Source organism: Orcinus orca, chromosome 6 (assembly GCF_937001465.1).
Source record: "Orcinus orca chromosome 6, mOrcOrc1.1, whole genome shotgun sequence".
In the NCBI taxonomy this organism is placed as follows: Eukaryota; Metazoa; Chordata; class Mammalia; order Artiodactyla; family Delphinidae; genus Orcinus; species Orcinus orca.
Window position 1 is genome coordinate 67813551 of NC_064564.1, and position 27597 is coordinate 67841147.

A 27597-nucleotide genomic window follows, 5' to 3' on the forward strand; every position below is an offset into this window, starting at 1 on the left:
CTTATTTCTGAACTTCCAGAGCATTTAATCAGCCATCCATTACAAAAACCCATATTGTGGCCATTCAGATCCACATAAACACTGTGCAAATATGAGAATGTTTCCATAAATGGGGTTCCAAAAATGTGTTGAGCAAGCAATGGAAGCATTTTAGATACAGAAATCAGAACCAGTATTGGAATTTACTTTACATCAAATTGTTTATATTTATAACTAGCCTAACAAAGTTTCTTTTGCTTTGTTAAGTATATACTCAAAGTAGAATGACACTAGTGAAATTTGTTAGAAAATGTTATTTTACAGAGGATGTTCAATATAACAGAACATACATCTTTCAGCAGAAGGTAGATCTAGTGGACAAGAACGATTAAGTCCAGGACCTTATAAATTCACCATGAGTTTTTTATTTTCAAAACCTCACCAAATTTATATTGAGAGTTAATTGTGTGCCAGCCTCTGTAGTTGGTACCAGAGAAAGAAAGATGACTAAAATACTCTATCCAGGTGGAGATTATACTACATTAGGGAAGACAGACCAGCAAAGATACAATTTCAACATTATAGTATATAAATTCTAAGATGCAGATACTCACGAGTGCTATGGAAACTCAGAGGAAAGGCATTGAGGAGAGGTCAATGAAAGGCTTCCTGAAGTTGCTGAGTCTTAGAAGGATGAACAAAGTGAGCACCATTTATCAGATGGAGAAAAAATGACAATGAAATAAGAACAGTAGGGACCAAAGACAAGATCTGGGATATCCCATAGATTAAGGGGTACTTGGAGGAAAAGGAGACTTTGAAGGGGATCAAGAAGTGATGAAAGAGGTAGAAATAGAACTGGGAGAAAATAGTGCCAGAGAAGCCTGTTGTGCAGAGCAAGAAATTATAGACAGCAACTCAAGGAGAAGGTAATATTCAACAATAAAGTACAGAGAAAAAGTAGAGAGAAGACATCATTGCTAATTATTAGAGAAATGCAAATCAAAACTACAGTGAGGTACCACCTCACACTGGTCAGAATGGCCATCATTAAAAAAGTCTGCAATTAATAAATGCTGGCAAGAGTGTGGAGAAATGGGAACCCTCTTACACTGTTGGTGGGAATGTAAATTGGTGCAGCCACTATGGAGAACAGTATGGAGATTCCTGAAAAGACTAAAAATAGAGTTGCCACATGATCCAGAAATCTCACTCCTGGGCATATACACAGACAAAACTACAATTCAAAAAGATATATGTACCCCTATGTTCATAGCAGCACTACTTACGATAGCCAATACATGGAAACAGCCTAAATGTCCATCAACAGATGAATGGATAAAGAAGATGTGGGGTGTGTGTATGTGTGTGTATGTGTGTGTCTGTGTGTGTCTGTGTGTGTATGTATGTATGATGGAATATTACTCAGCCATTAAAAAGAATGAAACAATGCCATTTCCAGCAGCATGGATAGACAGAGATTATCATACTAAGTGAGGTAAGTCAGAAAGAGAAAGACAAATACCATATGATATACTTACATGTGGGATCTAAAATATGACACGAATCAACATATCTATGAAACAAAAAAAGACTCATAGAGAACAGACTTGTGGTTGCCAAGGGGGACGGGGGGTGGAGGAGGGAAGGATTAGGAGTTTGGGATTAGCAGATACAGACTATTGTATATAGGATGGGTAAACAACAGGGTCCTACTGTATGGCACAGGGAAGTATATTCAATATCTTATAATAAGCCATAATGGAAGAGAATATGAAAAAGAATATATATATATGTATATGTATAACTGAGTCACTTTGCTGTACAGCAGAAATTAATACAACATTGTATACCAACTATACTTCAGTAAAAATTTTTTTAAAAAGTGGGGAGAAGAGAGGATGGAGCAATGTCCTCAAGCTGATGGGAGGCCAAGTGTATGGGTTGGAAGAGTTGACCATGAGTACCTCTAATCCTCCAAGACCATAGGAAAAGATCCAAGAATGGGAGCAGAGGTAGGTAAACTTGGAGGTGGGAACACCACAGGATGGTACAGTTCAAGCCAGACGGCTTCAGTTTTTGTTGAAGTAGGTTACAAAGTCACATCTGCTGGTAGTAAGGACATTGAGACTGGGGAAAGGGCTGAGGGAAAATGGTAGCTTGGGAACATCAGAGAAGTAAGTAGAAGGAGAAATATCACTGATGGCAGGGGAGCGCATTGGGTTTGAGATGCCTCTGGTTTTCATGGTTGTGATTTTTTCCACCTGCAAGCAGAAGCCCAGGAACAGAGGCAGAAAAGAACAGCAAACATTTATTGAGCATTTCCTATGTACCTGAAACTTATCTTAGCATCTCTACATATTGTGGTAAGCAGAATAATGACCTTCTAGTAATGGCCACATCCTAATCTCTGGAATCTGTGAATGTGCTACATTATATGGCAAAGGGGAATTAAGGTTACAGATGGAATGCAGGTTGCGGATCAGCCAACTGCGAAACAGGGAGATCATCCTAGATTATATGGGTTATGTGGGCCCAATATAATAAGGGTCCGAGAAGTAGAAGATGGAAGCGCAAGAGAAGATCAGAGTGATATGAAGTGAGAAGGACTTAACCTGCCATTGCTGGTTTTGAAGAAGGAGGAAGGGGCCCTGAGTCAAGGAATGTGGGTGGCCTCTAAAATCTAGAACAGGCAAGGGAATGGATCCTACCCTCTAGCCTCTAAAAGGACTGCAGCCCTGCTGACAACTTGATTTTAACCCCTGAGGCTCTGCCAGACTTCTGATCTACAGAAATGTAGAACAGTAAATCGTATTATTGAATTTTTAAAATGTGTGGTAACTGGCTACAGCAGCAATATAAAACTAAAACCTATATATGTTTTCTTTTATCCTTCACAACATTATTTTATAGTTGGGCTGTTTGGGGAGTTGATCCTGGTTATTGACCTGGATGTCATGAAGGAGGTGGAGACAAATCTTAAGAAAGAAATGTTTCCAACTTGCAAGGCGTCTGCCTCAAGGGAAGCCTTTGTAGTATTTTTAGGCAAGGAATAATGGACCACTTCTGAAGGCCCAGAGGGTTCAAGGGATTCTGAGAACCCAGAGTACTCAATTCTTCCATCTAGATGTCCCCATTCTATGCCCCAGTATCCCATGCGTTCCCTATCAAACCTTGACTTTGGCGTATGAGATTTGGTGGGGCTACATATTATGGCTTCTCTGTAATTTGTTTTTCACAGTCAGGTCCTGGGCCTGATTTTCAGCCCAATCTGCCTTCTGTCTGTGGTAGTGCAGGATCTCTTTAAGTCCGTGAGAGAGGCCTCTTGAGTTGCACATATGCCCTGAATAAGTGGTTGGTTTGGTTGAGCCTGCCAACTCCACAGCCCTTATAGTTACCACTGGACTTTATCTCTCAAGTATTAGCAAGTTTGCAAATGCCAGTATCTCATCCCACCTGGCCTCAGGTGAGATGCTTAGTAATTGTGATATTACACAGCATAGTCACCTTAAATGTCCCTTCACCTAAATCCTAGGGAGTCCTTCCTTGACTCTTCAGTCTAAAACCTCATAAAATTCACTATCCCTACACACTATTTCTTTTATAATATGTAGAACACTGTATTTTATTTTTGTGTCTAAAATTTATTGTTTGTACATCCAGATATAATGAGACCTTTTAAAATGCAGTGCTAGTTCAAGGCTTGGCACAAAATGGACTCAATAAATATTTGCAAAACAAATATCTGAATCTAATTCACTGAGCTTGAGTGTATTAACAATGCAGTGTATGTGAAAAACATTTTAGTTGTAAAGTATTTTTATCTGTACCAAGCACTAGATGAAAATATTTTGTAATGTTCAGAACTGTGCCTTGGTGGATCAGTGATTTGATGCTACACCAAAAATAGCAGCACTTGTAGGAACTTTATGGCTATTTATTATATAACAATGTTTCAAATGCTCACATCCATGTTTTTTGCAATATTTTTTGAAACGTGTCATTTTATCTTTAGAAAATGAATTATGTGCAAAATTCGAGCTGTGAAAAACTGGCACATTTTGGGGGTTCTGAATGTGTAAATGATCATATATACAGTGAGTAATTACTTCCCCTTTACCCACCAGCCAAATTGTTTAAATTCCTTGGAGGCTGGAGTTAAAAGAGAAAGGCAATATAGGACCGAAACTAATACACCTCTGAAATGCCAGTCACAGAGGCACCAATCAGCTTTGAGCCCTGACGTAATTGAGCACTGGATATGTGTAAGAATGAGTTACTTGCCACTGTCACATGATTTGTATCTATAATCAGAAAAATATGAGTCTTAAATGTCAGGTGCATATTGACATTCTCCACCCTGTTGAAGGAAGCCACGGGCTATCCCTTAATGTCCGTTTCTTCTCAGCCACCTAGGCCATCAAATCAAGAAGCATCTTTGGAAGGCTGAGATTTTGAATTGTAAAGTGATCTAGCTATTACACAACTTGGGCAAGGGGAAATTAATCAAGCAGTAGATTTTTAAAGGAGAAATTCGGCCTGCATCTTTTATACATGAGTTGAAGGAGGCTTATGTTGAAAACATTTTCCAGAAACAAAATCCTTTGTGACTGTAATTCTTTCAACAGTTTAATGATAATCGCCCTGAAGTCATCATTAGAAATACATAGAGGACTTCCGTGGTGGAGCATTGGTTAAGAAGCTCCCTGCCAATGCAGGGGACATGGATTTGAGCCCTGGTCTGGGAAGATCCCACATGCCACAGAGCAACTAAGCCCATGCACCACAACTACAGAGCCTACATGCTGCAACTACTGAAGCCCACGTGCCTAGAACCCATGCTGTGCTGCAAAGAGAGGCCACGGCAATGGGAGGCCTGTGCACCACAACAAGCAGTGGCCCCCGCTCACCGCAACTAGAGAAAGATCATGCACAGCAGCGAAGACCCAACGCAGCAATAAATAAAGAAGGAAAGGGGGTGAGGGAGAGAGGGAGGGAGAGAGTGAGACAGAGAGAGAGAGAGAGGGAGGGAGGGAGGGAGTGAGAGAGAGAAAGAAAAAGAGAGGAAGGGAGGGAGAGGAAGGGAGGGAGTGAGAAAGAGAGGAAGGGAGGGAGGGAGGGAGGGAGGAAGAAAGAAAAAGAAAGAAAAGAGAAATAAAGAAAGGAAGGAAAGAAAGAAAAGAAAGAAAGAAAAATAGAAGGGGTATGCCAGCTTCTATAGCACATGAAATTTCTAGGATCAATCCCAAGTCCACCTCCTTATAATAGAGTGCTAGCTCTCACAGGCACAGGGCCTGCTTCTCATACTTTATTTAACAAATTTCCCAAACAACACTCTTCTAGATTATTTCCATAGGAGTACAAGAAACAAGTTATAATTCAAGGATTCAATAACTGGCTGGGTGCCTTAGAGTTTCATGCTTTCCATTTCACATGGGGTTCAGATAAGAAAGAACACTGCTGGCTATCACAATCTGAGAACATACCGTGCACCAGTGGTATCACCTGTATTATCTCATCTCATTCAGCCCTCTCTGTAACATCCTGACATGATTTTTCTAAATGTTGGTGACAAGGAAATTGAGACAAATCATCAATGGACACAAAAGTATGTATCAGAGCAAGGATACAAACCCAACTCTAATAGGCTCCAAGGCTCATGCTCTTTCAACCATACTATCTGCTCTTCCCACCAATGTTAAGACCAATGCTTACCACTGGCCTGCAAAGAATGCTCCCAATTTTTGAATCTAAGTTCAGCCCCCTGGAGAGTTTTCTCTCAGTGGCTCACAGCAGTATCTATTGACAGCACCAGCCGAATTAGTGGTGTCCTTAGGAAAAGCCCAGTTGAGCCTGTTCCCATCAATGCCAACCGTCAGGAGCTGAAGTTGGTCCCCACTGAACAGTACACCCTGGAGCCTCTGTAGCAGGAACTCTCAGCAGCAGCAGTTGCTCTTAGAAGTGGTGGCTCCCAATTGTAGGTCGCTTAAGCTGCCTTCTAGCCATCTCTCCTAGCAATGAGACCTCTTGCCAGTAAATAGGCAAATTATCATCAGGGTCCTCTATGGGCTTTCCAGTCTCAGGTAGCTATGACTACCCAATAAGTGATTATGAATAAAGTCACATAGCTCTTTGGAGAACATTATTGCAATTTCAGTGCAAATTTCCACTCAGTGTTATACTTTTGGTTGTCCCTTCAGCCATATTCTATTTTGCTTGAGGCCAAGAAGTACTCAGCCTTCTCTTAATCTCCAAAGGGAACTATTCTCCAAAGGGAGAGGAATAGAGAACTACTTACTCTCTTCTGAAAGTACTGGATTCAGGTTATTTCAAGATGGACTGCTGTAAAAATCTGACTCTCTTTTCTTGGAGGCACAGAAGTATCTCAACAAATCAAGACCCCAAAAGAGTACAAGAAATTCCTTAGGTAGTATTCAAATGCGGTACTATTAGAAACCCAGTCTAATGCAGGCTACATACTGAATGTTCTTCTTTCTCTTCAGCTTTCTATGATAAATGATCTCTCTTAGCTTAAAAGAAAGCCCTTATTTGATTGAACTGTCTTCTCTGGTTACCAACCAATCTCTCTGTTGCCTTTAAGCATTTACATTCTGGACTAGAGATGAACCTGCTTCAATTCTGTTTCCTCCTCTGTTTGCAATTTGATTTCTTTCCCCCAAATTCTAGTATTCTTGGATTCTAATGTAGGTGATTCCAATGACCTCTTTAAGTCCTCATTTTCCTTGCTCCCTCTTTAGAATTTTCCAGGTGAGAAACCGAGATCTCTGGCTCTCAGCACCATCTCAGCACCTTGAAAAGCCAGCACCATCTCACTAGTCACATGAGGGCACCATCTTGGAAGCAAATCCTCCAGCCCTCTGCTAATCATTATTACCCACCAGCTACTCCGCAGCTAACACTGCATGGAGTAGAGACAAGCCTTTCCCAGGAGTCTTGCCCAAATTGAAGATTTATGAGGAAGAGGGAAAAAATGCTATTGTTTTAAGCCACTGTTGTTTTTTTTTTTTTTTGGTTTTTTGGTTTTTTGTATTTTTTTTGCGGTATGCGGGTCTCTCACTCTTGTGGCCTCTCCCGTTGCGGAGCACCGGCTCCACACATGCAGGCTCAGCGGCCATGGCTCACGGGCCCAGTCGCTCCGCAGCATGTGGGATCCTCCCGGACCGGGGCATGAACCCGCGTCCCCTGCATCGGCAGGCGGACTCCCAACCGCTGTGCCACCAGGGAAGCCCTAAGCCACTGTTTTAACTTTAGGGTTAATATGACTTTAACCCTAAAGGGCCTGACTGTCCTCTGAATCCCTTAGTACCACTCATCTGTCATTGAACTCTGCTATCTTGAGTTAGAAATTATTTTTTCTTGTGTTTAGAGAATACCTTACCAGCTCAGTAATTAGCTTCTTGGAGACAGGTGTCTTAGACTACATTTGTGGAGTTTGCTGTATCTTGTAGCACAGTGACTTTTGAGGCAGTAGATACTCTATAAATATTTCTTGGCTAATTAAATCAGAGATTATGTGTTCTATAAGATAAAATAATTTCTTACTGTGCCAGTTCGGCAAACATGAGATATGGTGTAGAGCAGACATATTAAAACCTACCCAGACTCTGGGTAGATAAGCACACTGACATTTAAGATACTAAAGTATTTGCATTATAGAAAATGTATATAATCACCAATTCTTCAATCCTCTAAAGTGCTTATTTAATGCTCCACTGGAATTTGATATCCAAATCTTGGAATTTATTTAAAAAGTCAAACCACATTAGAGTCTCATCACTCAACATATTTTTTTGATTAATGGGTTACAACACAAATGAAGCAAGTTTGCAGTTAATGAGCTACAAATAATCTATCTGTAAATAATAATTACTACTAATATACAAATTAGTTAGACTTCAGGTTTGTTCTAACTCTTTGTATTTACACCAATTTATTTCCTTTACCCTAATCAGCTAAGTTTCATCTAAAGATAATTAGAGAGAGATGACTTCTAGAATGGCAATATGAAGAGTTCTGCAAACTAACTTCCCCCAAAACAACCTTAATTGGTCAAAATTATTTTAAATAATAATAACTATTTTAAAATCTCTGTAAAATGCCCAAGGAAATACAGAAATTGAGGAAACATTTATTTAAGAAAATCTGATAAAACTTGGACAGAACAGTGAGCACTTATGTCACTTGAGTCAGGGTCTAGTCCCTCCCTTGCTCCTCCCCCATGGCTCAGCACAATGGAAACTCCACTTCAGAGGGGGCTCCCTCTATACCAAGCTACCAGTCAAGCACTAGAGTATCTCTCTGGGATCGACAGGCTGCCAACACTTCTCACCCTCCCCTAGCCACCTGCTGCAAAGGCTAATTTTTAGACAAGTGTGGTCATGAGGTCAGGGGCTCCCTTCTTCCGTCCAGCTCCTTTTGTAGCCCCACTGGTTCTATCCCAGGCAAAGAGGGCTGATAATACTGGGGCCAATTACCCTCACCACAGTTTGCTCATAGGGAGAATATTTCACACTGGGAGAAGAAAGCTGAGAGGACAAGAGGCTACCGCCCCTTCCCATTGCCCTCCTCATTAGAGCAGGAATGGTACTCTAAGAGAAGTGGGTCATTGTCCCTGCTCTCAGATCCAAAGCAGTGGCTCTGATATTTTGCTTAGAGGGAGAGGCAGGCCAAAAGAATATGAATTTGAATTGATTTGCAACAGAATGTGGAGAAGCTCAATCCTACGTGTATTCTCAAACAACAATGGAGGTTCTGGTGGTAAGCAATTCAGAGGAGGTTGGTAGCTCCATGAAAGCAAGAAGAAAAACTACAGGCCAGCTGGATTACCAGAGGAAACGAGGTAAAGAGAGAACTGCTAAGATGAGCAGTCCTGGAGTCAAAAAACACCTGAAATACTGGCCCTATGAAGAGGTCCAAATTTAATTGTATCAGACTGTGGAGCAATGTATGTACTAGGACATTATCAATAACAAAAATCAACCAGGAATTAGTGGAGCCTAACAGCTGGATGTAATACCAACAGAGACGAACAGCTTAACAGAGAAATCAGAAAAATAGACAAAGAGAGCCCTACTAAAACCAGTCATCCCAGAGCAACTGTGCCCATGCCTAGCCTGCATCCTCTTAAGAATGACATCGGAGACTTCACAATGCATGAAACATAGATATCACTAAAATACTCCAGCCAAGTTACTAAACAAATAAGCAAACAAATAAGCAAATAAATAGCAACAAGAAGGCTGGGGGAAGAGAAATCAGATCCAGAGTTCCTACAATATATTATAAAAAATGTTCAGTTTTCCAGGGGGAAGAAAAAAGGAGAAATGTAAAGAAGCAGGATAGTATGACCAATATATGGCAGCTGGGGAGTGGAGGAGGAGAAACCACCTCTAAGATGGCCCAGATGTCTGACTTAATAGACTTCACAACATCCATCATAATATGTTCAAAGAACTAAAGGAAACCATGCATTAAAAAGTAAAGCAAGGGACAACTAGGGCACCTGCTGGACGCTGGTGAGAAACCTCGACACCCAAGGAGATGGGAGGAACCCCCAAGCGAACTGGTAAGACGTGGGGGAACTGAGGGGGTAGGAGAGGTGGAAGCCGGACAGGACTGGTGCCCCTGAGAGGTGGCTGGGAGGGGGGAGGCTTTCCCATGCCTGGAGGGACCCTCGGGGGCTCAGATTGGGGGCAGTGCGCTGAGGATTTCCCCTGCCCAATTAGCCTGGGAAGACTGCTGAGCTCCCAGGCCAGGTCCCCCACCCTCCAAGGTCCCCTTCTGGGCCACATTGGTCCTGGGAACATAGGAAGGAGGCTGGGGAAGAGCAGGAGAGGCAGGTGAGAGGGGCTCTCCAGGACTAGAGGAGCGAGAGAGGAGCAGAGGGCATTTGCTCTGCCTGCTCAGGCCCAGGGAAGCCTGCTGGGTCCCCGACCCTCTGAGACCAGAGGCACACCTGGGCCCCTTCTGTTCCGTTGACACTAGGCCCCACCCCACACCCACCCCAGGGCCTTTTCCAGCCCTGTGGGTCCTAAGCATACGCCCCACCCACCACCTAAACCCCACCACTGCATAAGCCACACCCTCCACAGCAAAGACTTTTTCTACCTTTTTTTTTCCTCTTGTGGTGCTGTTTTACCTTCTGGTTGTTGCTTCATCTATACTTTTATTTTTATATTCTTTCTAACATATTGGTTAGTTTCCTAGTCTAATTTTATTTTTTATTCTTTGTTATTGTTCTCCCTTTTTTCTTTTTTTTTTTTTGCCACACCACGTGGCTTGCGGGAGCTTGGTTCATGAGCCAGGGGGTGGGCCAAAGCTCCTGCAGTAGGAGCTCCGAGTCCAAAACACTGGACTAACAGAGAACCTCAGACACCAGGGAATATTCATGGGAGTGAAGTCTCCTGGAGGTCCTCATCTCAGCACCAAGACCCAGCTCTACCCAATAGCCTACAAACTCCAATGTTGGAAGCCTCAGGCCAAACAACCAGGAAGACAGGAACACAATCCCACTCATTAAAAAATAAATAAATAAATAAATCAGACAGCAAAAAATATGTCACAGATGAAGGAGCAAGGTAAAAACCTACAAGACCAAATAAATGAAGAGGAAATAGCCAACCTACCTGAAAAAGATTTCAGAGTAATGATAGTAAAGATGATCCAGAATCTCGGAAATAGGATGGAGACACGGATTGAGAAAATACAAGAAATGTTTAACAAAGATCTACAAGAACTAAAGAACAAACAAACAGAGATAAACAACACAATAACTGAAGTGAAAAATACACTAGAAGGAATCAATAACAGAATAACCGAGGCCAAAGAATGAATAAGTGAGCTGGAAGACAAAATGGTGGAAATAACTGCCAAGGAGCAGAATAAAGAAGAAAAGAATGAAAAGAATTGAATACAAACTCAGAGACCTCTGGGACAGTGCTAAATGCATCAACATTCGAAGTATAGGGATCCCAGAAGAGGAAGAGAAAAATGAAAGGTTTGAGAAAATATTTGAAGAGATTAGAGTTGAAAACTTCCCTAATATGGGAAAGGAAATAGTCACCCAAGTCCAGAAAGTGCAGAGAGTCCCATACAGGATGAACCCTAGGAGAAACACACCAAGATACATATTAATCAAACTAACAACACTAAAATTCAAAGAAAAAATATTAAAAGCAGCAAGGGAAAAGCAAAAAATAACATACAAAGGAATCCCCATAAAGTTATCAGCTGATTTTTCAGTGGAAACTCTGCAGGCCACAGGGGGTGGCAGTATATACTTAAAGTGATGAAAGAGAAAACGTACAAGCAAGATTACTCTACCCAGCCAGCATCTCATTCAGATTCAACAGAGAAATCAAAAGCTTTTCAGATAAGCAAAAGCTAAGAGAATTCAGCACCACCAAACCAGCTTTACAACAAATGCTAAAGAAACTTCTCTAGGTGGGAAACACAAAAGAAGAAAAAGACCCACAATAACAAACTCAAAAAAATTAAGAAAATGGTAATAGGAACATACACATCGATAATAACCTTGAATGTAAATGGATTAAATACCCCAACTAAAGACACAGACTGGCTGAATGGATACAAAAACAAGACCCATATATATGCTGTCTACAAGAGACCCACTTCAGACATAGGGACACATACAGACTGAAAGTGAAGGGATGGAAAAAGTTATTCCATGTAAATGGAAATCAAAAGAAAAACTGAAATAGCAATATTCATATCAGATAAAACAGACTTTAAAATAAAGACTGTTACAAGACATAAGGAAACACACTACATAATGATCAAGGGATCAATCCAAGAAGAAGATAAAACAGTTATAAATGCTCATGCACCCAACACAGGAGCACCTCAACACATAAAGCAAATGCTAACAACCATGAAAGGGGAAATCGACAGTAACACAATAATAGTAGGGGACTTTAACACTCCACTTCCATAAATTGCAAACAGAAAATAAATAAGGAAACACAAGCTTTAAATGCCACCAGATAGATTTAATTGATATTTATAGAACATTCCACCCAAAAGAGGCAGAATACCCTTTCTTCTCAAGTGCACAAGGAACACTCTCCAGGAAAGATCACATCTTGAATCACAAATAAAGCCTCAGTAAATTTAAGAAAATTGAAATTATATCAAGCATCTTTTCTGACCACAACACTATGAGATTGGAAATCAATTACAGGAAAAGAAAACAAAACTGTGTGCTACTAAATAACCAAGAGATCACTGAAGGAATCAAAGAAGAAATTAAACAATACATAGAAACAAATGACAATGAAAACACAACAACTCAAAACCTACGGGCTGCAGCAAAAGCAGTTCTAAGAGGGAAGTTTATAGCAACTCAATTTCACTTCAAGAAACAAGAAAAATCTCAAATAAACAATCTAACCCTACAGCTAAAGCAACTAGAGAAAGAAGAACAATGAATACCCAAAGTCCGTAGAAGGAAAGAAGTCATAAATATCAGAGCAGAAATAAATGAAATAGAAACGAAGAAAACAATAGCAAAGATCAATAAATCTAAAAGTTGGTTTTTTGAGGAGATAAACAAAATTGATAAGCCCTTAGCCAGACTCATCAAGAAAAAAAGGGAGAGGATGCAAATCAATAAAATTAGAAACAAAAAAGGAGAAATCACAACTGATACAGCTGAAATACAAAGAATTATAAGAGACTACTACAGACAACTACATGCCAATAAACTGGACAACCACGAAGAAATGGACAAATTCTTGGAAAGGTACAATTTTCCAAGACTGAACCAGGAAGAATTAGAAAACGTAAACAGACCTATCACAAGCAATGAAATTGAAACTGTAATTAACAATCTTCCAACAAACAAAAGTTCAGGACCAGATGGCTTCATAGGAGAATTCTATCAAACATTTAGAGAAGAGCTAACAGCCATCCTTCTCAAACTCTTCCAAATAATTGCAGAAGGAGGAACACTCCCAAATTAGTTCTACAAAGCCACCATCACCCTGATACCAAAACCAAAAAAAGATATCACAAAAAAAGAAAATAATACACCAATATCACCAGTGAACATAGATGCAAAAATTCTGAACAGAATCCAACAACATATTAAAAGGATCATACACCATGATCAAGTTGGATTTATCCCAGGGATGCAAGGATTCTCCAATATATGCAAATCAATCAATGTGATACACCATATAACAAATTAAGGAATAAAAACCATATGATCATCTCAATAGATGCAGAAAAAGCTTTTGAAAAAAAATCGACACCCATTTATGATAAAAACTCTCCAGAAAATGGGCATAGAGGGAACTTACTCAACATGATAAAGGCCATATATGACAAACCCACAGCAAACATCATATTTAATGGTGAAAAACTGGAAGCATTTCCACTAAGAACAGGAACAAGACAAGGAAGTCCACTCTCATCACCACTCTTATTCAACAGTTTTGGAAGTCCTAGCCATGGCAATCAGGAGAAAATGAAATGAAAGGAATACAAATTGGAAAAGAAGAAGTAAAACTGTCACTGTTTGCAGATGACATGATACTATACATAGAAAATCCTAAAAATGTCACCAGAAAACTACTAGAACTAATCAATGGATTTGGTAAGGTTGAAGGATACAAAATTAATGCATAGAAACCTCTGGCATCCCTATACACTAACAACAAAAAAATCAGAAAGAGAAATTAAGGAGACAATCACATTTACCATGGCAACAAAAAGAATAAAATACCTAGGAATAAACCTAAGGAGGCGAAAGACTTGTACTCTGAAAACTATAAAACACTGATGAAAGAAATCAAAGATGACATAAACAGATGGAGAAATATACCATGTTCTTGGATTGGAAGAATCAATATTGTGAAAATTACCATACTACTCAAAGCAATCTACAGATTCAATGCAATCCCTATCAAATTACCAATGGCATTCTTCACAGAATTAGAACAAAAAATTTTACAATCTGTATGGAAACACAGAAGAGCCCGAATAGCCAAAGCAATCTTGAGAAAGAAAAATGGAGCTGGAGGAATCAGACTCCCTGACTTCGGACTATACTACAAAGCTACAGTAATCAAGACAGTATGGTACTGGCACAAAAACAGAAATATAGATCAATGGTACAGGATAGAAAGCCCAGAGATAAACCCACACACATATGGTCACCTAATTTATGACAAAGGAGGCAAGAACATACAGTGGAGAAAAGACAGCCTCTTCAATAAGTGGTGCTGGGAAAACTGGACAGCTACATGTAAAAGAATGAAATTAGAACACTCCCTAACACCATACACAAAAATGAACTCAAAATGGATTAAATACCTAAATATAAGACCAGACACTATAAAACTCTTAGAGGAAAACAAAGGAAAAACACTCTTTGACATAAACCACAGAAGATCTTTTTTGACCCACCTCCTTGAGTAATGAAAACAAAAATAAACAAATGGGACCTAATTAAACTTAAAACCTTTTGGACAGCAAAGGAAACTATAAACAAGACAAAAAGATAACCTTCAGAATGGGAGAAAATATTTGCAAATGAAACAATGGACAAAGGATTAATCTTCAAAATATACAAACAGCTCATGGAGCTCAACATCAAAAAAACAAACAACCCAATTAAAAAATGGACGGACACTTCTCCAAAGAAGACATACAGAAGGCCAAGAGGCACATGAAAAAATGCTCAACATCACTAATTATTAGAGAAATGCAAATCAAAACTACAATGAGGTATCACCTCATACCAGTCAGAATGGCCATTATCAAAATATCTAGAAACAATAAATGCTGGAGAGGGTGTGGAGAAAAGGAAACCCTCCTGCACTGTTGGTGGGAACGTAAATTGATACAACCACTGTGGAGAACAGTATGGAGGTTCCTTCAAAAACTAAAAATAGAACTACCATATGATCCAGCAATCCCACTACTTGGCATATACCCTGAGAAAATCATAATTCAAAAAGAGACATGTACCACAATGTTCGTTGTATCACTATTTACATTTGCCAGGACATGGAAGCAACCTAAATGTCCACTGACAGATGAATGGATAAAGAAGATGTGGCACATATATACAATGGAATATTACTCAGCTATAAAAAGAAACAAAGTTGAGTTATTTGTAGTGAGGTGGATGGGCCTAGAGTCTGTCATACAGAGTGAAGTCAGTCAGAAAGAGAGAGACAAATACCGTATGCTAACACATATATATGGAATTTAAAAAGAATGGTACCGATGCACCTAGTGGTAGGGCAGGAATAAAGACACAGACAGAGAGGATGGACTTGAGGACACGGGGAAGGGAGGTGGAAGCTGGGGCGAAGTGAGAGTAACATCAACATATATACACTACCACATGTAAAATAGATAGCTAGTGGGAAGCAGCAGCATAGCACAGGGAGATCAGCTCAGTGCTTTGCGATGACCTAGAGGGGTGGCGTAGGGAGGGTGGGAGGGAGGGAGGTAGGTGATATGGGGATACATGTATGCATATGGCTGATTCACTTTGTTGTACAAGAGAAACTAACACAGTACTGTGAAGCAATTATACTCCCATAAAGATGTATTAAAAAAAAGTAAAGGAAGGTATGACAGCAATGTCTCATCAAATAAAGAATAATAACAAAGTGATAGAAACTAAAAAATGAGCAGAATGCAGATTCTAGAGCTGAAAATATAGTAACTGAAATGAAAAATCCACTAAAGGGACTCAACAGTGATTTTGAACTGGCAAAGAAAGAATCAATGATCTTGAAGACAGTTTGATACAGGTTGCAGAATCCAAATAACAGAGAGATTAAAAAAATGATGAAAAATTAACAGTGGCTCAGAGAAATGAGAGACATCATTAAGAGCACTAACATATACAGAATGTGGATGCAAAATGAGAGGAAAGAGAAGGAGGTAGAAAAAATATTCAGTAATAGCTGAAAATTCCCAAACTTTGATGAAAAACAGTAATCTATACATAGAAGTTCAACATATTCCAAGGAGGATACAGGCAATGAGATCCATAGCCAGACACTTCATAATTGAAGCCCTGAAAGATAAAGATAGAAAATCTTGAAAGCAGTAAGAAAATGGATTCATCATGTACAAGGGAATCCCAAAAAGGTTAATAGCTGACTTCTCCCTAGAAACAATGAGACTGGCAGTGGGATGGCATATTCAAAGTGCTAAAATTTTTAACAAATAGACAATTAAAAAACTTAAATCCAGTAAAACAGTCTTTCAAAAATAAAGACAAAAATCAGAATACCCAGATAAATAAAACTCAGATAATTTATTGCTATCAGAGTATCTTACAAGAAATACTAAAGAAGGAGTTCTCCAAGATAAAATCAAGTGGCTGCAACCAGTAACTTAAATCTATGTGGAAAAAACCAAAGAGCACTGATAGAGGTAATTATGTAGTCATATAAGACAGTATAAGTGCATATTTTTTCTCCTTTCTCTTATTTAGAAAGCAGTTGTGTAAAGCAATATGTATATAATTGTATTTGGGGGACTATATAATGGAAATGTAATATACTTGATCATAACAGCAAAAAGGAGGTGGGTGGGAGCAAGGCTATATTGTAGTAAGGAAATAACATCATATGCTAACTAAAAAACACAGGAACAAATGAAGAGAACAAGAAATGGCAAATAAGACAGTTACTATAACAAACACTGTAAGTATATGCTTGCTCTTTTTTCTTCTCTTACCTCCTTAAAACACATAAAATTATATAAAGTAATAATTACAAGAATGTGTTGTTGGGTTTGTGAGATACACACACACACACACACACACACACAATAATCACACAAAAGGGGGGAAGAGACTATAGAACTAAAAGGAGCAGCTTTTCTATATTTCACTGGAATAAAGTTGGTAAATCTGAAGTAGAATCTGAAAACTAAGATGTGTATGGTAATTCATAGAGTAAACACTAAGAGAATAACTCAAAAAATATACAGTTGACCCTTTAACAGTACAATGGTTAGGTACTCCAACCCTCTACACAGTTGAAAATCTGCATATAACTTATAGTTGTCCCTGTGTATCTGCAGTTTCTCTGTATCTGCAGTTCTAAGTCTGCAGATTCATCCAACTATGGATTGTGTAGTACTGTAGTATTCACTATTAAAAAAAAAATCTGTGTGTAAGTAGACTTATGCATTTCAAACCTGTGTTGTTCAAAGGTCAACTGTATAGTGAAAAGTTACACTAGAAAATATTCATTAGTGCAAAAGCAAGTAGTAAAAGAAGACTAGTGGAAAAAATATTATTATGGGTTGAGTTGTGTCTCGACAAAATTTACATGTTGAAGTCATAACCCTCAGTACCTCAGAATATGACTCTATTTGGAGATAGGGTCTTTACACAGGTAGTCAATTTAAAATGAGGTTATTAGGGTGAGCCCTAATCCAATATGACTAGTGTCCTTTTAAGAATGAGAAATCTGGGCACAGACACAGAGGGGAGATGATATGAATAGAGACACAGGGAGAAGATGGCTACCCTCAAGCAAAGAAGAGGGGCCTGGGACAGATCCTTTTCTCACAGTCCTCAGAAGGAACCAAACCTGACAACTTGGTCTTAGACTTCTAGCCTCCAGAACTGTGTAACAACAAATTTCTGTTGTTTAAGCCACCCACTTTGTTGTACTTTGTTATGGCAGCCCTAGAAAACTAATATGCACATAGAAAACAAAGGAATATGGCAGATGTAAATCTAACTACTTCAATAATAACATTAAGTGTGAATGGATTAAACATTTCAATTAAAAGGCAGAGATGGTCAGACAGAATAAAAAGACAACACCCAACTATATGATGTCTGCAGGAAACCTAGTTTAGATTCAAAAATACAAATAATTATGAATAAAAGAATAGAATAAGGGCTTTCCTGGTGGCGCAGTGGTTGAGAGTCCGCCTGCCAGTGCAGGGGACATGGGTTCGTGCCCCGGTCTGGGAAGATCCCACATGCTGCAGAGCGACTGGGCCCGTGAGCCGTGGCCGCTGAGCCTGCGCATCCGGAGCCTGTGCTCCGCAACGGGAGAGGCCACAACAGTGAGAGGCCCACATACCTCAAAAGAAAAAAAAAAAAAGAATAGAATAAGATACATCTTGCAAACAGTAAACATAAGAAAGCTGGATTGACTATACATATATCAGGCAAAATAGGCTTTAGAACAAAAATTTTAATAAAGATAAAGAGACATTTTCTTATTACAGAAGGGTCAATCCATCTGGAAGATATAACAATTATAAACATATGTTCACCTAAAAACAGCCTAAAATACATGAAACAAAAACAGAAATAAAGGAAGAAAGACAATTTAACAAGATTTGGAGACTTTTATACTCCAATTTCAATAATGGATAGAACAACAAGGCAGAAGATGAACAAATAGAAGAGTTCAACAATACTATAAACCGATTAGACCTAATAGAAGCCTCTACCTAACAGTCATAGCATATGCATTCTTCACACATGCACATAGATTCTCCTTGATCGACCATATGTTAGGCAATAAAACAAGCCTCAATAAGTTTAAAAGGATTTAAATCATACAAATGATGATCTCTACAATAGAATGAACTTAGAAGTCAATAAAAGAAAGAAATTTGGAGAATTTATAAATATGTTCATATTAAAAAACACACTCCTAAACACCCAATAGGTCCACAAAGGAATCAGAAGATACCCTGAAATGAAATTAAAGTTAAAATACAGTATAGCAAAACTTATGGGATGTGAATAAAGCTTAGAGGGAAATTTGTAGCAGAGGGAAATCTCACAGTAGTAACCTCGTATTCCACATTAAGACACTAGAAAAAGAAGAGCACACTAACAACTCTAGAACAGGCAAAAGGAAATAAATAATAAAGATTACAGCAGAAATTAATGAAATGGGAAGAGAAAATCAATAGAAAAAACTTTTTTCTTTGAAAAAAAATCAACAAAACCTTTAGCTAAACTAACAAAAAAAGAGAGAAGAGTCATTTTACTAAAATCAGGATGAAAGAGGGAACAGAACTACCAACCTTAGAGAAATGAAAAAATTATAAGGATACGCTATGAACAATTGTATGCCAACAAGTTAATCTAGATAAAACAAATTCCTAGAAAGATACAAACTACTAAAAGTGACTCAAGGAGCAAAAGACAATCTGAATAGATATATAATAGTAGATTAATTAGTACAAATTTAAAAAGAACTTATACACAAAGAAAACCCCAGAACCAGATAGCTTCACTGGTTACTTCTACAAAATATTTAAAGAATTTGCACCAACACTTCATAAACTCTTTCAAAAAATAGGAGAGAAAGAAACAATTCATTTTATGAGGTCCGTATTACCCTGCTACCCAAACCATATGAAGACATCACAAGAAAAAAGAAACTATAGATCATTATCTCTTATGAATATAGACACAAAAACCAACAAAATTCTAGCAAAGCAAACTGAGCAACATTTTAAAAGATTATAAATCATGATCAAGATATAAAAAGACTATACATCATGACCAAGTGGGATTTATCACAGGAATGCAAGATTGGTTCAACATTCAAAAATCAATCAATGCTATACAAATAAAAAAATGACAAAGCACATAATCATTTCAATAGTTGCTGAAAAAGCATTTAACACAACAGAACACCACTTCATAATAAAAACGCTTATCTAGGCATAGAAAGGAACATTCTCAATCTGTAAAAGGACACCTGTGGAAAACCCAGAGCTAAAAGGAACTAGCGTGAAGGTTCTGCCAGCTGCTATTTATGTCTATTCCAATTATGCACTCTCAGACTGGAGAAATAACCACAGATGGGTTCAGGAACCCCGTGGAACCACTGTGAGAGATACCTATGCTAAAACTCCATTGATCACCAGACCACCATAAGCCGCTACTCTGGTGCACCACAGCTGACATTGTGTCACTTAGAATTAGTGTCATTTAGGAGCCAGTGTTCAGATCTGAAAGGTCTGATTATTTCCTTTTCCCCAATATGCAGTTACCCTCGTAAAAGGTCATAGGTTCCTTTAGGGGAAGTCTGGGAGAAAGGTTAACAGTACAGTTGATCCTTGAACAACATGAGATTGAACTGCATGTGTTCCACTTATACGTGGGTTTCTTTCATACATACTGCGCAGTACTACACAATCTGAGGTTCATTGAATCCATGGCTGTGGAACTGTGAATATGGAGGGCTGACTGTAAAGTTAGACTCGGATTTTTGACTGCATGGAGAGTCAGCACCCCTAACCTCCACATTGTTTAAGGGTCAGCTCTATAAACTTTTGGTAGGTACAAGATACAAGTACTTGATAGTACTTAGATTTTTCTTCAAGGGGACTTGGCTTCCCTTTCATCCAAGGAGTTCAGGGTCTGTAAACTGGCTCAAGTCTGGGAATTGACTGAAGGACCAGGACTGTGTTTTATGATTCGGGTTAGACTTTTGTTCACTTGACTTAGAAATTTTCTGCTTATACATATTAAGAATAAGTAGCCTTTCTATCTCTTTGACTTCTAGGAACACCATGATTAATTAGCCAGCACCAAAAACTCTGTGCAGGTCAAACTATTCTGATTGTTGCTTTGACTGCTGTTCATCATGGTAACGACGCCATTGTCTTTGGTGCCTGAGTGTCTTCACTTGGACCCTGCCACCCTGGGATCCAATTTCTTCCATTGCATTTAGGTTTCCCAATTCAGTGACTGCATTTCCCACTGTGAGGTCTGACCTACACAGAAGAGGGAATCACAAAGCTCCCCTCACAAATGTATTTCTCAAAGTATTGGTGAAAGGTATATCTTTTGGACCCTCCCACTGCAGGTAATTAAGTCTTAAATGAAAAATCCACTCTAACATTCCAGTCTCCCTACGTCTTTGAATCCTTTCTCCTCTACATTAAATCAAGGCATGTCTGGCATTTCCAATTTGCTCATGGTGAGCCACCTTTTGGTCCATGTTTCATAATCCTTAAAGGGGAAAATCTCATTGCTGCCCTCTAAAATCAGGGATGACTGCTCTTACCATTTCAATTCAGTATTACACTGGAGGTTCTAACCAGGGCAAATTAGACAAAAAAATAAAATTAAAACAAAAGGCATCAGATTGTAAAGGAAGAAGTAAAACTATCTCTGCAGATGATGTGATCATGTATACAGAAAATCCCAAGGAATCCACCCAAAGCTGTTAGAACTAGTAAATGAAATCAGCCAGCTTGCAGGCTATATGATCAATATACAAAAATCAATTGTATGTCTACACAAGAGCAGTGGATAATCCAAAAAATGCAATTAAGAAAATAATTCCATTTATAATAACTTCAAAAAGAATATAATACTTAGAAATAAGTTTCACAAAAGAAATGTAAACCTCACACTCTGAAAACTACAAAATGCTGCTGCAAGAAATTAAAGACCTAATTGAATGGGAAGCATCCTGTGTTATGCATTGCAAGACTTAATATTGTTAAGATGGCAAAATGCCTCAAACTGATCTATAGATTCAACACAATTCCTATTAAACCCAAACAGCCTTCTTTACAGAAATTGACAAGTTGACCTTAAAATTTATATGGAAATTTAAGGGACCCAGAGTAGCCAAAACAATCTTGAAAAAAAAAATTGGAGGACTTGATACTTTCCAATTTTAAAATTTACTGCAAAGTTACAACCATCAAGACTGTGTGACACTGGCTTAAGTCTAGACATACAGATCAAGTAAACTGAATTGAGAGTCCATATTTCATTCCCACATTTATGATCCATTGATTGTCAACAAGAATGACAAGAAAATCCAATAGAGGAAAGAACAGTCTTTTCAACAAGTGGTACTAGGGCAACTGGATTTCCACAAGCCAAAGAATGAAGTTACACCCACACACCACAACACTATATATAAAAATTAACTCACACTGAATATAACAATCTAAACGTAAAAGCTAAAGTTAGAAAATACTTTGAAAAATTCATAGGCATAAATTTTCATGACCTTGGATTAGACAATGGTTTCTTAGATATAATACTAAAAGCCCAACATCAAAAGGAAAATAAATTGTACACCATCAAAATTAAAAACTTTTGCACTCTAAAGAATACCATTAAGAAAGTTAAAATACAGTCCACAGAATTGGAGAAAATATTTGCAAATCATATATCTGATAAAGGATAAAGAGCTCTTACAACACAATAATAAAAGAAAAATAACAAATTAAGAAGTGGCAAAGGATCTGAATAGACAGTTTTCCTAAGACGATATACAAATGGCCAATAAGCACATGAAAAGATGCTTGACATCATTACTTATTAGGTAAATGGCAATCAAAACTACAATGAGATACCACTTTACACCCACTAGAATGGCTACAATAAAAAGACAGAGAAAAACAAATGTTGATGAAATTGGAGCCCTCATACACTGCTCATAGGAATGTAACACGGTGCATTTTGAAAAGTACTCAGGCAGTTTCTGAAAAGGTTAAACATAGGGTTATCTTATTGCCCAGCAATTCACCTTCTAGGTATAAATTTAAGAAAAAATGAAAATGTCCACATGATAACTTGTACATGGATATTCATAGCAACATTATTCATAATAGCCAAAAAATGGATACAACTCAAATGTCCATCAACTGATGAATGAATAAAATGTGGTGTATTTATATAATGGAATACTATTCAACCATAAACTAGAATGAACTACCCCACATATCTCAACCTGGATAAACTTTGAAAACATTATGCTAAGTAAAGGAAGCCAGTCACAAATGAGCACCTATTGTATGATTCCATTCATATGAAATTTCCAGTTTAGGCAAATTTATAGAGACAAAAAGTACTTTTGTGATTGACTAGGGCTGAGGGTTTGGGGAGAAATGGGGAGATCACTAATGAGTATGGGGTTTCTTTTGGAAGTAATAATATACTAATAATTATTTAATTTTATACTTTAGGTGAATCGTCTGGCATACAAATTATATCTCAACAGAGCTGTATAAAATGTAAAAGATAATTATAACATGTTTAATTTGTATGAAATATGTTCAATTCTATTCTGAGGTTATTATAATGTCCCAGGAGAGGTTTAAAATTCACAGTATTTCCCAAACTTATTTGGCCAGAGAAGAGTTTTTCACAGAATTTTTCATGTAACTAATGTTCTATAGGACATAGAGAAACACTGGCGTAGCCCAGTCCATCCCTTTTACTGATGAGAACACTGGGGCCCAGAGAGGAAAAGTGACTTGCTTAAGTCATGCAATAAATTATTGATGGAGCCAGAACTTGAACCCAGATCTCCCATTTCTCAGGTGGACTTTTCTCAGTGGCAGCACAACGGTCATGGGTTTACCTGGGATGGACGGCTTGTGAATTGTCCCTTCTCTGTTTTGTCTTTTGTTTTGTTTTGTTTTTTAGAGTCCTGTGGTATAAGAATGTCATGGTAAATTGTTTTTCAATAAATATTTTGAAACTTAAAAAAAAACAATAAAATAAAATAAAAAATTTTTTGATAGTTTCATTAATATATTTTCTGCATTATAGTTAACATATGTACTTTCTGCGTGTCACCTTATTTTCTGTTATGTATTGATATTTTGTTATATTCAGACATGAGTACATTTCAACAGTTTTTGCAGTAAATATAATAGATTTGCATAATAAATATTCTTTACAATAAAAAAGTTTAACAGACTTTTGTCTTAAAAATAGTCAGAATTCAACTGTGTGATTTATACATAAAATATACAAAAAGCACCACAATTTGTGGTTAAGGCAATGAAAACAGAAAAGATTAGAACTACCCAGCTGTTAACTAACCAAGGGTCCAAAAACCATTAAGCTTTTTTTTTGTTGTTTTGTTTTGTTTTCTGGTGCATTAGAGGAGTGTCATCCTCCTTCAAAGTCTAAACCAGAGGAATGAAATGTGTCATTCCGGTGATCAGGAAATGTCGACGAGTAGAAGCAGCTAAATAAAAATAAGGGAGGGCTTCCCTGGTGGCGCAATGGTTGGGAGTCTGCCTGCTGATGCAGGGGACACGGGTTCGTGCCCCGGTCCGGGAGGATCCCACATGCCGCGGAGCAGCTGGGCCTGTGAGCCATGGCTGCTGAGTCTGAGCGTCCGGAGCCTGTGCTCCGCAACGGGAGAGACCACAGCAGTGAGAGGCCCGCATACCGCAAAAAAAAAAAAAAAAAAAAAAGTGAAAAAAATCAGTTAATACACAGGCCTGTGTCAGAGGTGGCTGTCTAGCAAACCTTCATGTGCCCTCCCTCATGTTCGTGTGTAGGTATAAACTATGCAACCAGATATGGCCATGCAACGAGTTCTCACTAATGGACATACAAATGAGGTTCTATGCACCAAGGTTACTTTCTTCAATCTCTCTTGCTCCTTCTACTAAACTGGATACTGAGAGCACTGGGGCCCTAGGGAATGGCCAAGCCATATAATAGAAGGAGGCCTACTTTCTGAACGTGCATATGGAGGAAAGCCACTGGCCCACCTGGGAAGATTCTTACATGGGCAAGAAATAAACTTTTATTGTGCTAAGCCACTGAAAGTTCCGGGTTTGATGCCACAGTTCACATTGCCCTAGTTATCACACTGAAAAATGAAAGAATATGTAGGGCCAAAGAAGAGATGAGAGACATCAAAGAGCATGGGATGATGGATTCAGAAATTGGGGGACACAAAACCATTCCATCTTAACTGGGAAGAGCCTGGAACAAGATAGACCACCCCTGATTTTCAGGGATGGTGAGGGCTGGCACAGACACAACATCCCTGACACCATGCCTTCCCCACCCCCGTCTTCACTCAATCACATCACCTCACTAAACATTCTTCATAGTACCTGCTTCTCTCCATTCCCACTGCCAGTCCCCTAGGCTGAGTCATCTTCAGCTTTTGGTTGAATTACTCCAGGAACAATTAGCTCTATCTTCTGTTACCTGCCCGCCCCCACTCCCCTCATTAATCTATTTTCCATGCTAGGGCCAGATTCATCTTTGCAACACACAAAGCAGATTAGAACCCACCTCCCCACCACCTGGCTTGAACCCTTTCAATTAATTCTCAATGTGATTACAATAAAGTCCAATCTCCTTTGCATGATATATATGGCCCTGCATGATATGGCCTTTTCAGCTCTCACCTCCCATCTTCAGACTCTGTCCTTCAGCCATTCTGAACTCCTTTTGGCTCTCCGAATGGGTCATGCCTCTCTTGCCTCTTAGCCACTGCATAGGACGTTCCCACTTCCTGAACTGTCCTGCCCCTTTCCTTCCTCCCCACCATGTCCTTGCCCCCCTCCCTTCCAAAAGCTTGACCCTCACTCAACTTAGCTCTCACCTTTTCTGGGAAGTCTTCTCTGGTGCTCTCAGACTGGATTAGCTTCTTAGGTTCTGTTTGTCCTCCCCCAACCCACCCCAAAGGACTTTCAGGCTGTACTTGTCTATCAGTCTCCTTCACCAGAATGATCCTTGAGGGCACAAACGCCTCATTCATCACTGAATCTGAGCACTTCTCGGGTGCATGGCACAGAGTAGGCACTCGAAAAATTGTTCTTAAAAGAATGAATTTGGAGGTGGGTGTTGGATGGTTGGGATGGATGCCACCCTGTACAAGCCTATGAAAAAGTTTGTCATAAGGCAGTAGGCAATGTTGCTTGACTATTAGTGAAAATACGCTTTTTAAAATGCATGCGTTTATTTAACTATGCACCTTAAATATCTTTTAAGATATGTATTCCAAAGTTGCTGTGTTTGGCTGTTTTAAAGGATTTAATTAATTTAGTTCGTTTATCAAGGTGAGTAGACAAGCCAGCACATCTCACTCATTCTCTGCCAGCCAGGACTTAAAGAAACTGGGCTGTTTGGGCACAAGGAATGAAGCGAAGTGCTCTTGGGGTTAAGATCTTGGCTCTGGAGTCGGGGATGTCTGGGTTGAGTCCTGCAGTAAGATTTACCAGCCATGTGACCTTGGCCAGTGACCTAATGTTTCTACAGTCCTTAGCAGAGTGTGTGGTACATAATAAGAGCTCAGCTGGTAGCAATAGTTATTTTTCTATTTGCTACAAAGATTAATATTAATGTTATCATCATCCTGCAGCAATATTGTCATTAGATTGTGATGAAGACATCACGGGTTGTGGTGGAGGGAGTGTTGTGCACTCTGTGTAGGAAAAGTAACCAACAAAGGCCAGCCCATGAGGTCATCAGGGAAGATCTAATTCTCCCCATTGGACAGACAAGAAAACCCACACTCGGCAGGGTGAGCAGACCTGCTCCTAGTCACGTAGCCAGTAAGGGCAGAGCTGAGACTCAGACCAGAACTTCTGATCGCAAAGCCAGGCCTCTTTCCACCACACTGCACGGCCTCTGGACGTGAGCACTTCCAGGTCCTAAAGGCTTCCAAGTTTCTAAGATCAAACAGGACACAGGCACACTGGGACTGGCTGTCCCCTGCCTCCATTCATGGGCGCTTGGGATCGCGGCCCCCAGGGCATTCTGCCCAAGCTGCAGCACACACGGATGTGTCTCCTCTCCCCAGGCTGCCCTCTGCCAAGAGGACAGACCTGCTCCATGGAGACCAAAGTGTCCTTTAGTGGAGTAGCTGCTGCATCTCCCCCAGGACTGGGCTGGGAATGCCAGCTACCCCCGGCACTCCAGATGCCAGAGATGCCTGGTAGATGCATACCAGGGAAACCGAATATGCTTGCCACTTGAGTGAACCTCAGGACGTGCTACATCTCTGAAGTCCAGTTCTCAGGGCAAACTGCCAAAGCAGATACATCGAGTACTTAGAAGTCATAGATTGTCCAGGCTCGATAGGACCTGAGGCCCCGTCTTAGTCTGAACTATTTATTTTGTAAAGGAGAAAATCTGGGCAGAGAAATGAGCAGAAAGAAATACCTAGGCTTTGGTGGGGTGGGGGGGCTCTTTCTAAAGCATTATCATAATTGGGTTCCAGTTATGGTCATGAACTGCCTCCGACATAGGAAACTGCTGAGGACGTTTGCCATCACCATGGGGAGCATTTTTGGATACAGGTCATCTTCAATGATCTGTAATTCCTTCTCAGGATGGGATAGTTAGGGTGGGATCCCAGTCTCTGGGGGCTTTGTGTAACAGGAGGCCATATAGAGGTGTGGATGATTCTAGAGCTGTTTCAGGAACGGTGCTCATCACTGTTTTTTCAGTGTCCAGAGAAAGGCACTGGAGAGGTGAGACTTTCATTAGGATCTGTGAGTCAAGCTGAAAGACCAGACCAGGGGGAATGGCTAGCAGCCATCCAGTTGCAGGGGTTTATCTCTTGAGTAGACTTGGAGAATGAAGACTGCCCCCAAACACCTGCCTTACCCACGGCCTAGCCCCTTCACAGGTGGGAGGGAAATCTTAAAGGGACCACTTTGGGCTGATCAGTTCTTGGAACCTTTGATGTCTTCAAAATCCTATAGGATATTGATGTCTCAGAACCTCATAGGAGGTCCCTGGACCAGGATTTGCTCCAATCAGACAGATCAACAGAGGACATATCTAATGTCTTCCATTCTTTACAGTATCCCAATCCTAAATTA

At 39.4% G+C, this 27597-nt stretch overlaps 2 long non-coding RNA genes across 2 annotated transcripts in view; one reads left to right on the plus strand and one right to left on the minus strand.

Annotated features, from left to right (window-relative positions):
• The window catches only part of LOC117199015 (uncharacterized), a 145130-nt gene extending 141422 nt beyond the window's left edge, over positions 1–3708 (plus strand). The window contains exon 17 of the long non-coding RNA XR_007477817.1: positions 1866–3708. This is a non-coding gene — a long non-coding RNA (uncharacterized LOC117199015). The remainder of the gene's footprint in view (positions 1–1865) is intronic.
• Positions 1–27597, minus strand: part of LOC117199016 (uncharacterized) — a 128796-nt gene that overhangs the window by 30008 nt on the left and 71191 nt on the right. The gene's annotated exons all lie outside the window — the stretch shown is intronic.